This window comes from Perognathus longimembris, chromosome 4, assembly GCF_023159225.1.
Source record: "Perognathus longimembris pacificus isolate PPM17 chromosome 4, ASM2315922v1, whole genome shotgun sequence".
NCBI lineage: Eukaryota > Metazoa > Chordata > Mammalia > Rodentia > Heteromyidae > Perognathus > Perognathus longimembris.
Window position 1 is genome coordinate 23,779,463 of NC_063164.1, and position 13,685 is coordinate 23,793,147.

The window sequence follows — 13,685 nt, forward strand, 5'->3', positions numbered from 1 at the left end:
GAACGGACAGTCCCGAGGAAGTTCCTCCTCTACCAGGGGGTGGCCCAGCTGGCCTGTGAGGTCAGAGTAAGGCTACCTCTGGCATCTCTAGAGGACTGTGTGAGAGAACCCCGGGAGAAGCATTGCTTGGGTGAAGTGGAAAGGTCTGGGTTGGATTTCATAAACATCATGACACACCGGATCAAGTGTGAAAGTCTGGAATCTATGTCAGCCTGGGAATGCAATGTGATGCTCTCGTTAGTGTTGCCATCTGAAAAATGAAATCCTTTCACGCTGAATGTGTTTTCTGTTCTGTGACGGCTACTTGCCAACAATCAATGCTATCATTGTTCCTGAAGTTTCTGGATGAAAATGCATGACAATCATGATGATAGAAGATCAGAACTCCAGCTCTTTGTCCTGACCTTTGGGCCCTAGAGAGCCTGGACTACTGCAGTTCCTGAAGCCAGAGGGCTCCCCAGTGCACAGCTTTGTTCGGGTCGGTGCTCCGCATTCAGTATTCCCTCTCCACCCCACGTGCCATCTTTATTGTGCTGATGATTATTTGGAATGTCCTTCCCACTATGCCTGTCTGGCAGCTCTGTCTGTCAATTAAGGACGATCTCAAATGCTACTTCCTCTAGCCACTGGATTAGCATTTGGAAGACATTTGCCTTTTGGCATAAGATATCATAATTATGCTGCTGAAGGAGTGAAATAGATGCACTGGGTTAAGCCACTGTAATGTTGTACTTCTCGCAGAGGTAGAGCCCTTTCTCTGGCTGAAAGAACTTGGCACCTTTTAAGGGCTTGGGTTTTTTCATTCCATGTAGCAGGTAGTCAAGACGTATTTATTAGATATTCCAAGTGCTAGTAGCTCACACCTATGATTTTAGCTATTTAGAGACTGAGAGTGGGAGAATCATGATTCGAGGCAAGCCCAGGCAGAAAAGTTCATGAAACTCTTGTTAGCCTAAAAGCCTCATCTCTCAGAGCTTAGCATGCTCTTTCCCTAAGCAACCCTAGGCCCATTTAGTAAATAGTTAGCCTCTACCTCCCTTTACCTTGAGAGGGCACTACTTTAGAGTATCTATAGCCACATAAAAGCAGCAATATCTCCCAAACCCTGGAGGTTATAAAGGTCACCTAACACTATAGACAGCACTTTTTCAAGATATCTTGCCGGTTTCTTAGCTGGCAATAAACCTTTCTCTTGTTCTTAAACCTGGATGTCTGCATGGTTTTCTGGCAAAGTCTAATATTCCCCAACTCCCTCCCCCCCCTTTTTTTTTAATATGTGGCTGGATTACAGTGGTGTGGCCTGTCAGCTCAAACTATATAGGAGTCAGTATAGGAGGATGGAGGCTAGCCCAACAGAGAAGATTGCCAAGACTCAACCTCAAGAGAGCTTCAATTAATATGCTGAGGATTGTGGAACCATATATTGCATGGGGGTACCCAAACCTGAAGTCAGTGAATGAGCTCATCTACAAGCATGGTTATGGCAAAATCAATAAGAAGCGAATTGCCTTAACAGATAATGATTTGATTGCTCGATCTCTTGGTAAATATGGCATCATCTGTATGGAGGATCTAATTCATGAGATCTATACTGTTGGGAAACGCTTCAAGGAAGCAAATAACTTTTTGTGGCCCTTCAAGTTATCTTCTCCATGAGGTGGCATGAAGAAGAAGACCACCCACTTTGTAGAAGGTGGAGATGCTGGCAACAGGGAGGATCAGATCAATAGGCTTATTAGAAGGATGAACTGAGGTATCCTCCATGCTATTTTTGTAATTGGGTCTGTTAATAAACAGTAATGCTGGCAAAAAAAAAAAAAAAGAGGAAAGTTGGAGCTAGGCACCCGTGGCTCATACCTGTAATCATAGCAATGCAGGAGGCTGAGATCTGAGGATTGTGGTACAAAGCCTGCCCAGGAAGGAAAGTCTATGAGATTCTCTTCTCCAATTAACCACCATAAAGCTGGAAGTGGAGCTATGGCTCAAGTGGCACAGTGTTAGCCCTGAGTGGACAAAAAGCTCAGGAATAGCACCTAGCACCTAGGCTGCGTTCAAACCCCAGGACACACACACACACACACACACACACACACACACACACACACATTCATACACACTTTAGCACCTGCCCATGATCTCCTAGGGGAAACCTGAAGTAGATGGGTTGGGTGGCTACTCAGATGTGGCCCAAGGCACAGAACCATATCCTGAAAATAACCAATAAACAATGGGTTGGAGTGGTGAGGACTCAGTGGTAGAGCTCCAGCCTAGCAAGGGTGTGCCCCATATTTGAAATCCTAGTATGGAAGTAATAAACAAATAGAATAAATATTCATTGATATATGGGAGGAAAGTGGAAATTAGCTATACTATAGAAACATCATTTGAGCTACCTGATAACACCAAAATAACCTTCCAACTTTATTTCAGAGGATTACTGGAAAAAGTGCTGCTCCCCTTTTGCTCCCCCTCAAGTCATTTGTATTACACAAGAAGTACTTAGACTGTGACATCAGTTATCACTTTGCCCTTGGCAAAGAGAAAATAAGATGTTTTAAGAATCAAACTGTTGGCCATTCTAGTTGAATATGGATGCCAAATTTTCTTCTGGTTATGTGAGCCAGATGGCATAACTGTGAACAAATAATGGCAGGATAAAAGATATTTCTTTTTGATTGTCAGATACTTGGGTCTGATTTACATAATTAGTAAATAGGGGCCCTTGGCCAATACACTCCCACTCACACACCAATTAGTCTCCATTATAAAGCAATATTGTTCTTATGGCTAGTGTTATCTTTGAGGCTGAACCAAGTCGTCAAAAAAGGAGTGTCCCGGGCTGGGGATATGGCCTAGTGGCAAGAGTGCTTGCCTCGTATACATGAGGCCCTAGGTTCGATTCCCCAGCACCATATATACAGAAAATGGCCAGAAGTGGCGCGGTGGCTCAAGTGGCAGAGTGCTAGCCTTGAGCAAGAAGAAGCCAGGGACAGTGCTCAGGCCCTGAGTCTAAGCCCCAGGACTGGCCAAAAAAAAAAAAAAAGGAGTGTCCCTTACTCCCAAACCCAAAACATCCTCAGATTCAAACAAGATTGGTTTGGCTGCCCTCTTAATCCAATTCAGGCTAATTTGATCTGATTGGATATTTTGTCAAATATTAGACTCTAAAGCTTGAGAAGAAAGGAAGGGGAGATAATATAACCAAAAATTTGGTGGCTATTGCCTCAGGTATTCGTGTGATGAGACTGGCATCAGAATTATTCTTGGCATCAGAAGATGACGTTTTGATTTTCAGTTTTTAATTATAGGTAACTCTAGTGTTCTAGAAATTCACATGCACTGCAAAACACATGCCCACGCCAAATGAAAATCCTGTCTTGAAAGAAAGCTTCTCCATCCACCTCTTTCTGTTCAAATTTTCTTTGCTCTTGATTCAGTTCTGTAAATACCAGTTTATATTTAGCCCCTCTTTGGGTCTCCATATGTTCTTCCAAAAAAAAAAAAAAAAAAACCCCACCTTCCTGGTAAGGAACTTTAAATTGTTGCTCTCTTAGAGAAATACTGAGTGAACTTCACCCTAATCAGGTACCATTTAGCTTTGTTTGCCAGTGGCTTCATGACCAAGCCAGGATAAAGAAGCCCTGATACAAATGCCTGTCATGTAGTCCTTCTTTTCTGGAACCTGGTTGCTGACCAAACAAGGCCAAGCAGAGTGTCTGTGATGATTATAGCTCAGCCACCAGACTCTTGCTTGGTCACCAATTTGAGCTTAGTCCTTTTCTGTTTCCCTGAATTTAGCATCTTTCCTCTAAGCCTATCTTGGATTTCCTTTCTGTCCTTTGCCTTTTTATTCTCTTGTCTTTGTTTTTCATACTTTTTATTCCAGCTGATTTAACCCAGTAGTAGATGATGGCTTCTGCTTTTTCCTCCCTCCCTCCCTCCCACCCTCCCTCCCTCCCTCTGTCCTTCCTTCCTTCCTTCCTTCCTTCCTTCCTTCCTTCCTTCCTTCCTTCCTTCCTTAATGGCTGTTTACATAATGGCTACTTGTTTACATAATGGCTGTTACCATATTTATCATAGTTCTTGAGGTTTCAAAAGCTCCTTGGAGAAAATTGTGATGATCATGAGGAAGACATTGAGTATTCTTGGTTTGACATATGAAATGATCATAGACAGACCACAGACATACACACTGGAAAAAGACAAGTATTTTCAACAATTGGTGCTGGGAAAATGGTTTATCTGTGTTCATAAGACTGAAACTTGATCCCTATCTTTCGTTCTGTGCAAATATCTTGTGTCAATGATGAAAGTCCTTGTAGGGAAAAAATGGAGACAGAATGCACTGGGAGAAGATATTCATGTGGAGACTGAGGTCATTCTTTGTTACAGCAGTCCTGAGAAGTAATAAATGACAGTCTGGTTTGGAGACCTATTGGCTCTGCTATCTGAAGAATGGCTTCTTGTCTGCTGCAGCAAGACAAGGACTCCACGAGTGACTGATCACTTGAACAAACTCAGTTCATAATTTGGTCTGGGTCCCAAGGCTCTTTGGTTGGTTTAGTTTTGGAGTAAGATCACTGGGAATCTTGGAAACACAAGAAGACATTAATTAGTTCAACTACTAGAACAAGGTAGAATATAAGAATAAAATATAAGTCTTTGAATGTAACATAATAAATTTGTAGACAATCCTGAAATGCCTAGTTATAAATACAGGGGGCAAGTGACATGGTGCCAGTGGGTTTTTAGCAGAAGTGGGACAGAAAACTGATCAATGAGGAGCGCCAGGAGCCCAAGGATGCTCCACCCAGCCGAGGACACGCCCACCCAGCCGAGGACACGCCCTCTCAGTCACCAGTAAGGCTGCCTGCTGGCTGTTGATGTTAGTTTATGGACAAGAACGAGGTGCTAAGTCTGGAGATACTTGGGTTTACCTCCAGGGAGAAAAGAGGGGTTCAGGGAGAAAAAAGAAGGCTGCTACTTGTGAAGCAATGTAATATATTCACACAAACGGGGCTGAGGATATAGCTCAAGTGATAAGACTAGCAAGAAGAGTCCTTGAGTTCAAGTCACACACACACACACACACACACACACAACCAGTCAAGAAAACGTAAAGGCTGGCAAATGACACAAGTCCAGCACAGGGTTTTCAATCTGAGACAGACTGCAAGCCCTAACATGGAAGCCATGCGGTGAATGTAGAGCTGAAAGAAACCACGGCCTTTTTCTCTGGGAGTGGCTCTCCCCAGTGCTGAGAGCAAATTCCTTGAAGATTCTCATGGAAGGCAGAGGGCACTACCAACACCCGCGATTAATTACATGAGCAGTATTTAAGCAGATAAAATATATGGGCGCTGAAAGAGAAGAAGGGGTTCGGTGTGACTCTTCGGTTATAAATCCGGTTTACTGAGACAGTGCTGGTGCACAGAAAGGAAGCAAAGCAATGGCTAATATTGCGTAAGTGTTACGGTATGTTGGACAACTCTGTATGTGAGTTATTACATTCCTACTCAACAACAAGCTAGTGGGGCCTGGAATTATTCCCCTCACACACACAAGGAACATGAGAGACAGAGATGCTAATTCACTGGTCAGGGGTTCATTCCCATTTTTCAATTCCAAGCTTGTTCCCTTAATGCTTGTGTGGACTAGGTTATCAACGGTTATGTGCTGTGGTGTGCAATCAGCCTTTACACATATCATGATGTGGGTGTTATTACCACTGCCACTTTACAACCAAACAATTGAAGCCAAAGGAATGTTAGTGACTCACCCCGAATCATCTGGCTACAGAATAGCAGAAATGGGGCTTGAGTTCAATTCTGAAATCTCAGGTTCCTCATATTTTCCACTGGACCACTGTGGCTTGCTTTCAGGGGTAACTTTTTTTTGTGTGTGTGTTTTTTTGGCCAGTCCTCAGGCTTGGACTCAGGGCCTGGGCACTGTCCCTGGCTTCCTTTTGCTCAAGGCTAGCACTCTGCCACTTGAGCCACAGCTCCACTTCTGGCCATTTTCTGTATACGTGGTGCTGGGGAATTGAACCCAGGGCCTCATGTATACGAGGCAAGCTCTCTTGCCACTAGGCCATATCCCCAGCCCCTCAGGGGTAACTTTGAACAGGTTGACTCTGAAAGCACAGTACAATGGCTAGTTGGCACAAAGGAAAATTTAAAACCAAGCTTTCTGAGAAGCAACATCAAGTCTTCAGGAAACTTGGGGCATAGTGGAGGACAAAGGAGAGATACAAAGCCCACGACCAGAGATTGTGCCCTTTATGTCCCATGATGAAATCTATCCAGCCAGAAGGGCTAGTGTGGTAGAGAAATTTGGGCTATTACACTGGGGGCAAGACCTGGGACTAGTCAGGTATAGCTCAAATAGAAAGTCTTGGTAGGATGCAGAGGGCAGAAGACAGATTGTAGACAGGGGGCCAAGCAAGGAGAACCCAGGCCTAGATTACTCTTAAAACTCTGGCTATTCTGGGGAAGAAAAAGACAAGATCGTAAAGAGAAAATAAGTATTTTAAGGATCTTTGGGTAACAGAACAAGTCAGGAAGGGATTCTCTTCTGCACTGGGCCTTTGGTGCTGGTAGCAGTGGGTGAGAATGATGGATAGAAAGATGAAGCCCAGTAGCATATCTCTATTTGACCAATGTTTATGACGCTTGGTGCTAATTCCCATCATTTGTTCCTAGTGAGTGTGGTAAGGAGCTGGATGTCTTTTTTTCTTCTTCTTCTTCTTTATTGTCAACGTGAAGTACAGAGGGTTTATACTTCCATATGTAAGGCAAGTACATTACTTATCCAACTTGTTACCTTCTCCTTCATTTTTCCCCCATCTCCCCCCTTCCTGGTTCCCTCCCCCAACCATGAGTTGTACAGTTGGTTTACACCAATTGGTTTGCCATTGCAATGGTTTGTCTTTTTAGCCTTTGTCTCTCATTTTTGGTATTCCCTTTCCCTTCCCTAGTCTAATACATGTCTATACAGTATCTGGGGTACTGAGATCAGTTACAGTAATAGCAGGAGTAAAACCACAGGAAGGGAATACGAGAGAACAAAAGGTACAGTTTCACATGGTATGTTGAAATTAACTACAGCAATGATATACGACTTATTTCCATAACATGGAGTCCGTTTCACTTAGCATTATGTTATTTGTTCATATGGGCATAACTATTGAGCTGTTGTGCTCTTGTGCTATGTCTATCCTAGAGATGTGGACAAAAGGGAACCCTACTACATTGTTGGTAGGATTGCAAACTTGTTCAACCATTCTGGAAAGCAGTATGGAGGTTCCTCAGAAGGCTAAACATAGAGCTCCCCTATGACCCAGCAGTCCCACTTTTGGGCACCTACCCAAAAGATTACAAGCAAGACCACACAAAAGCCACCAGCACAACTGTGTTCAATGCAGCACAATTTGTCATTACTAAAATATGGACCCAACCCAGATGCCCCTCAGCAGATGTTTAGACCAAGAAAATGTGGTACATATACACAATGGAATTCTATACTTCTATCAGAAAGAATGATACTGCCCCAATCATAAGGAAATGGAAGGACTTGGAAAAAATTATACTAAGTGAAGTAAGCCTGACCCAAAAGAGACATAAACCCTATGGTTTCCCTCATAGGGAGCTGGATGTCTTTCAACACACATCTGTCCATTTAGGATCAGGTTGTGTCTACAGCCATACCACCCTGAACACGCCCAATCTTGTCTGATCTAGGAAAATCAGGTTGTTAGGGCAAATACTATGGCCAGTTAGCATCAACCAAATCATGGATAAGGGACTTGTAGAATGTTTACACTCTGTCTACATTATTCCTAAAAGTGAACAAAACCTCTATTGTTTCTGGGACTCTGATTGAATGTGTCAGGCCCTCAAGCTAGCTTAAGCAAGCAAGAAAGGGAAGTTTATCACATTACTCCAGTATCCCAGGAGGCCTAAGAGTCCAGGAAGGGCTCAGGACAAGTCTGACAGCTTCCCCCCCCCCCCCCGCCCCCCGGCTACTACAGGCTTCCGTCCATATAGACTGGCTTCTCTCTCATATTCATGCAGCACTCTGAAGACAGCCCCATGCAGGCATGACTATATCTTTGTTCAAAGGTCCTTCTGGACCCAGTGTATTAGGATTGATTTTCTTGGGGGGGGGGGGAGCTAGCAACTCAAAAGGCTTAAGCTAATTAGAGAATTTATTGGCTCACATAACAGAAAAATTCTAGGCCAGCTGGATCCAAAGGGCACCGTCAGGGGCATCTTTTCCCTTACCAGGCCTTGCTGGCTACTTTCCCTACTAGTCTGTCCTCTTGGAACCAAATAATCAACAGCACTCCAGTCCTTCTCCAACAGGTTGGGCCTTGGAGACCCCCAGCAAGCCTCAGAATGGGCTCTGGTCAAACTTAGCTCTGGTCTCATGTTCACTTATCAATGGGATGGCCATCTGGGAGGAATGTGTTCATTGGCCAGGTCTGAGACATGTGTCTCTTTCAGAGCTGAGACGCAGGCTAGCCCACCCCATATGGACAACTCTAATAGTGTTAGGTGAAGGGTACTGTGTGAGGAGTAGCTCTAAACAACCTCAGGTTGTTACCATGCTTGCCTACTCATTTAGTCACACATTATTTTCCAGAGGAGGAGGTTTAGATCTAAGCCTTTGTCACTAGTCCAGTCTGCAATTTAGCAAGGCCCAACTTTGCAATAGGGCAAAACGATAAGCATTCAGTGGAATAGAATTTAGCGTTTGGAGTTTTTCCCAGGCTAGAGATCTATGAAGTATGAGTCTCCCTTGAGATGCTGGGCTGGAGAGTCAGTGGCAGCTTCCCGTCAGCCCCAGGATCACGTGGCCCAGCAGAGGATCCTCTGTAGTGGTCTGGGCTGTTACACCATGACATTTGTCAGGCTAGCATATTCAATGCCTTTTCAACTCAGGTTATTGATGGGCTTGTCAGGCTGTTAACTTGAAAGTCAAGGGAAATGTGAGCACTGCAAAGCTCTGGGAGCTGATGCAGAACTGGGCTTTTCTTGAGAATTAGCCAAAGAGAACTCCTACCAGAAAAAATGGAAACTGGATGAATCATGGCCACTCTGAATTCTTGTTCTGCAGAGAGAATTACTGGCCCGTCCTGGACTTGCGTATTGGCCCTGCAGGATAGAATAGGTGTCAGGGAGGAAGAGATCAAGTTGTACTAAAGTACATGCTTCCACAGTGATCTGCAATATGGATTAGCTCCAGAAAACAGCAAGGACAAATGAATGTGTCCTTCTACCACTGTTCTCCAATGAGGTGTCATATGATGGGGAAGGAATTTTAGTCATGCAGATAAAAGTAAAAAACTGTTGTGGAGAGAGAGGACTTCCTCTCTACTCTCAGAAAGTTTGATAATTGACTCTAACATAAACTGACAGTCCAGAGATGAACAAGATAAAGAAGGTACACAAATATTTTTGTATATAAAGAAATCACAGAAAAAAATACCCTCCCTCTCTTCCCCCAGCTAGTAAGATCTGGAACTTTACTTAACAACCTGGGCTGCGGAGAGCAACTAGGACATGGAGCTTTCTGGTGGGGGAAGGGAGGGAAGGAGGAGAGGGAAGGAGGAAATGAACACTTTGCCTTGTTCTGCACAAAATCTCTGATGTAATGCAATTTGCCTTAAGGAGGTCCTGTCCGAATAGGCTGTAGCCTGTGACAAAGTTCATCTGGGCAAGATAATGACCTCCAGGCACTACATCTGTGTGTGATTTCATCTTCCCTGGTTGAAGAGCTTCCCAGGGGAGAGGATCCATCGTCATCGTTTGTTTTCTTCTCTGAAGAATCTGTCCCAAGAGCCAGAGAGATGAAGGTAGTGGGGAAAGGCTTCCCCTGCTCCTCAGCCCTACCCCACAGGTCAATATAAAGTATTCAGCTCCCTCCCTGAGGCCTCACACTTTAGGGCAGCATTGTCTGGACTCCTCCACAACCACAGGCTTCTGACACTACCTCTTTGGATGTGAACCCACCTTAAATTCTGCTTCCCAGTGGCTGAGTATGGAGGAATCTGAAGATGCACTGGGAGCCCAGGCACTGCAGGAGATGCCTAACCATGCTTGCCTGCCTTCCTTTGTTCCTTCCTTCCCTCCTTCCCCTCTCCCCTCTCCTTCCCTCCCCCCTTTCTTCTGAGTACTGTCCTGGCTTCTTTTTGCTCAAGGCTAGCATTCTACCTCTTGAGCCACAGCCCCATTTTCAGCTTGTTTTGGGGGTTGTTTATGTGCTGCTGAAGAATCAAACCTAAGGCTTCATGCATGCTAGGCAAGCACATTCCCAGCCCCCCCCCCCATGTTTTCTTTTTTATTCTAAGGGTCCAGGAGAGGGCTGGAGAAAGGAGCCCAACCTATTTTTCTATAAGGAAAAGGCACAATTCTACATGTTATCATTAAAGTGTACTTTGGGATCACCCACGATGCAAAGAGGGATTTTGCATTGAGAATGTCAGTGAAAGACCACTGTATCTGGGCACCCAGATGGAAGGCACCAAAAGAGATCCTCATGAGCTTGCTAGGCAGATATTCAAAAGGAAGAGTAGCTACTTTATCCACATCCATACTAAAACATTCTACCTTGTCTTTGAAATGTAGTTTGTTTATTCCTGCGTTCTTCCAGCTTTGAAGAAGACTGTAACAATCCCAAAGCTCAGGGGTTTCAACCTTTTCTTTCATGCTCAGGCTTCCTGTGTGAATTCCGTTCCTGCTGGGGACCTGGTGCTAAAGCCCTCCCTAACCTGCCATGTGCAGCGCTGAGCAGGGGGAAAGCTGCGGCTCAGGTGTGCACACACCCACCGTGGGTCCTGCCACCGCTGCCAAGGTCACGTCCCTGAGGTTCTGTTGGCCAGAGAAGGTGAAATGGCCAAGTGTGACCTCAATCAGGTGAGGTGACATCCATCCCTCTGGGAAGGGGGTGGCCCAAAGGAGTAAACATTTTCAAGGATTAAAATGTGATTTTCAAGGACTGGGGATATGGCCTAGTGGCAAGAGTGCTTGCCTTGTGTCCATGAGGCCCTGGTTTCAATTCCCCAGCACCACATATACAGAAAATGGCCAGAAGCGGCGCTGTGGCTCAAGTGGTAGAGTGCTAGCCTTGAGCAAAAAGAAGCCAGGGACAGTGCTCAGGCCCTGAGTCCAAGTCCCAGGACTGGCTAAAATAAATAAATAAATAAATAATAAAAAAATTTAAAAATGTGATTTTCAGATATTCACAGAGCTAGGCTTAGTGTCTACACTGCTATGCAAATTACATGTATTGGCATATGTGTCTCCAGATATGCATCTATCTATACATACACATACATATATGTATGCATACATATAAATGTTGATGTGTGTGAATAATATAGGGAGTTAGTACCAATTGCAACACTGGGAGGGCTAAATGACTTTCACTGAGAAAAAGGGAACAATTTTTAAAATAAACTTACATTTAGGAAAATGTCCTAATGAAGGTGCTGCAGAGGGTGGGAAGGTGTTTTAAGGATAGGTATATATTATATATACACACACACACACAGTCATATATATGATTTCTGGAGAAAAGATGGGGAAAGGGGTCTGGGGAGATGTAGTAATTACTCGAGGTCATCTCCGTTAGTGTGAGAGAGGTTGGATTTAAGTTTCCAAGGTTTCTCTGGGGCTGGGAATATGGCCTAGTGGTAAAGTGCTCCTCTCATATACATGAAGCCCTGGGTTTGATTCCTCAGTGCCACTTATATAGATAAAGCCATAAGTGGCACTGTGGCTCAAGTGGCAGAGTGCTAGCCTTGAGCAAAAAGAAGCCAGGGTCCTGAGTCCAAGCCCCAGGACTGGCCAAAAAAAAAACAAAACACAAAACAAAAACAAAAACAAAACAAAAACAGATCCAAGGTTTCTCTGGCCCCAAGCCCCATACATGTGGTTGCGACTAGTTCCACAAAGGAAAGAGTTAGGAAAAAGAAAACAAAGACAAGGAAGATCTTCCTCTCCTTTGGGCTAACCTGTAATGACTGTCCAGATGGAGTGCAGTGTAATATTTATTTTAACACATGCAGGGATCAACTCAGAGTAAACAGCACTTCTTGTGGGAAGGAGAGTACATCTGCTTGTTTGGGAGCTATATTGGGGGTTGAATTCAGGGCAGAGTCCCAGCCCTTTTTGCTTTATGATTTCCAATAGGATCTCTCACTTATGCTTGGGCCCACAAACCTCAGGCTTAACTTCTTTTGTAGCTGTTAAGCTGGGTACCACTATATCCAGCTATTGGCTGAGATAGGGGCCTTGCAACTTTTTTTTTCCCTTTTCTTTTCTTGATTGGGCTGGTAGGAAATCACAATTCTCCCAAATCTGAGCCTCCCTAGTAGCTGGTATTACAGACGTGAGCCACTGCACCCAGCTACAAGGGGGAAAAAATTTACAACCAAGAAAAGTAAAGGTTGGAGGGCAGAGAAGCACAGAGGCCATCGGACTAGGAGATCCTAAGACAAACACAGCAGAGGGAGAGCAGACCCCCAAAAGAACAGACACATAAAGCAGAAGAAAGCCCTCAAGGCAGCAAGCAGGCTGCAGCTTCTGCGGGCAGGTGCAGAGACCTGGCAGAGCGGCGCGCCCCCTGCAGGCCAGGAGGGGTAAGACCCGAGACCCGGGCACGCGGCGGCTCCCCGGGAGCCTCAGGAACCAAGGCTCCGCTCACCTACACCCAGACCGCCGGGCAGCCACGTCGGGTACCGGGGGTTTACACTGGCTCTCGCTAAGGTGCAGCCTGGACCACCCCACGGGCGCCGAGCGTTAGGGCTGGTGGGGAGAGGCCGGGGTCAGAGCCCTGGAAGATGACGCCCGCCCTCCCCGGTCTCCAACACGGTGCCCGGGGGGGGGGGGGGGGAGGGAGGAGGGACACGGTGACACCGAGGCGGGACGGGGTCGGCAGCCTTCCAACGCAACGCTTCCCCCCCCCCCCGCCCGGGGAAAAACTCCACGCCCGACAGGGCGCTGGTGGCTCACGCCTGTAACCCTAGCTACTCAGGAGGCTGAGAGCGGAGGATCGCGGTTCGAAGCCAGCCCGGGCAGTTAAGTCGGCGGGACTTTTTTTTTTTTTTTATCTCCAAGGAACCATCAACATTCCAGACGTGGAGCCCAGGGGCAGCACCCAGGCCCCGAGTTCAAGCCCCAAACCAGCCAGCCAGGCAGCCACCCACAGGGTGCCTGGGAGCCACGTGTCGGCGTCCCGTCCGGGCTACCGTGGCGATCTGCCGGGCGGCTCCACCGCTCCCGGCGAACTGGGACTCCGCGGGTGACCGCGCAGACTCGGGGCCAACTTCCCCTTTCCGCCGCCGTCCGCGCCACCGCCCAGAGGCGGAAGGGTCGAACGAAGAGGGCGAGGGGCATCGGCGTCCCCGGAGCCCAGCCAGGGGGCTCCCTGGTGGGCGTAGCCGGACCTCCGCACCCCGCTCCCCGGCCGACGCCTCCGCGGCCCCCCGGTGAGCTGGGTTTCACCGCTTCCCCCGAGCACCGGAAGCGCGCGTCCCGCTCCGCCCCGCCCCGGGCCGCCACCGCCTCCCGCACGCACCCCAAAGCCCCCGGCGATCCGGGGCTCAGCGGGCGCCTGGAGGAAGGAAGCCCGCGCGGGTCAGCCTCGCCTCCCACTCCCGCGCCGGACGCGATCCCGGCGCT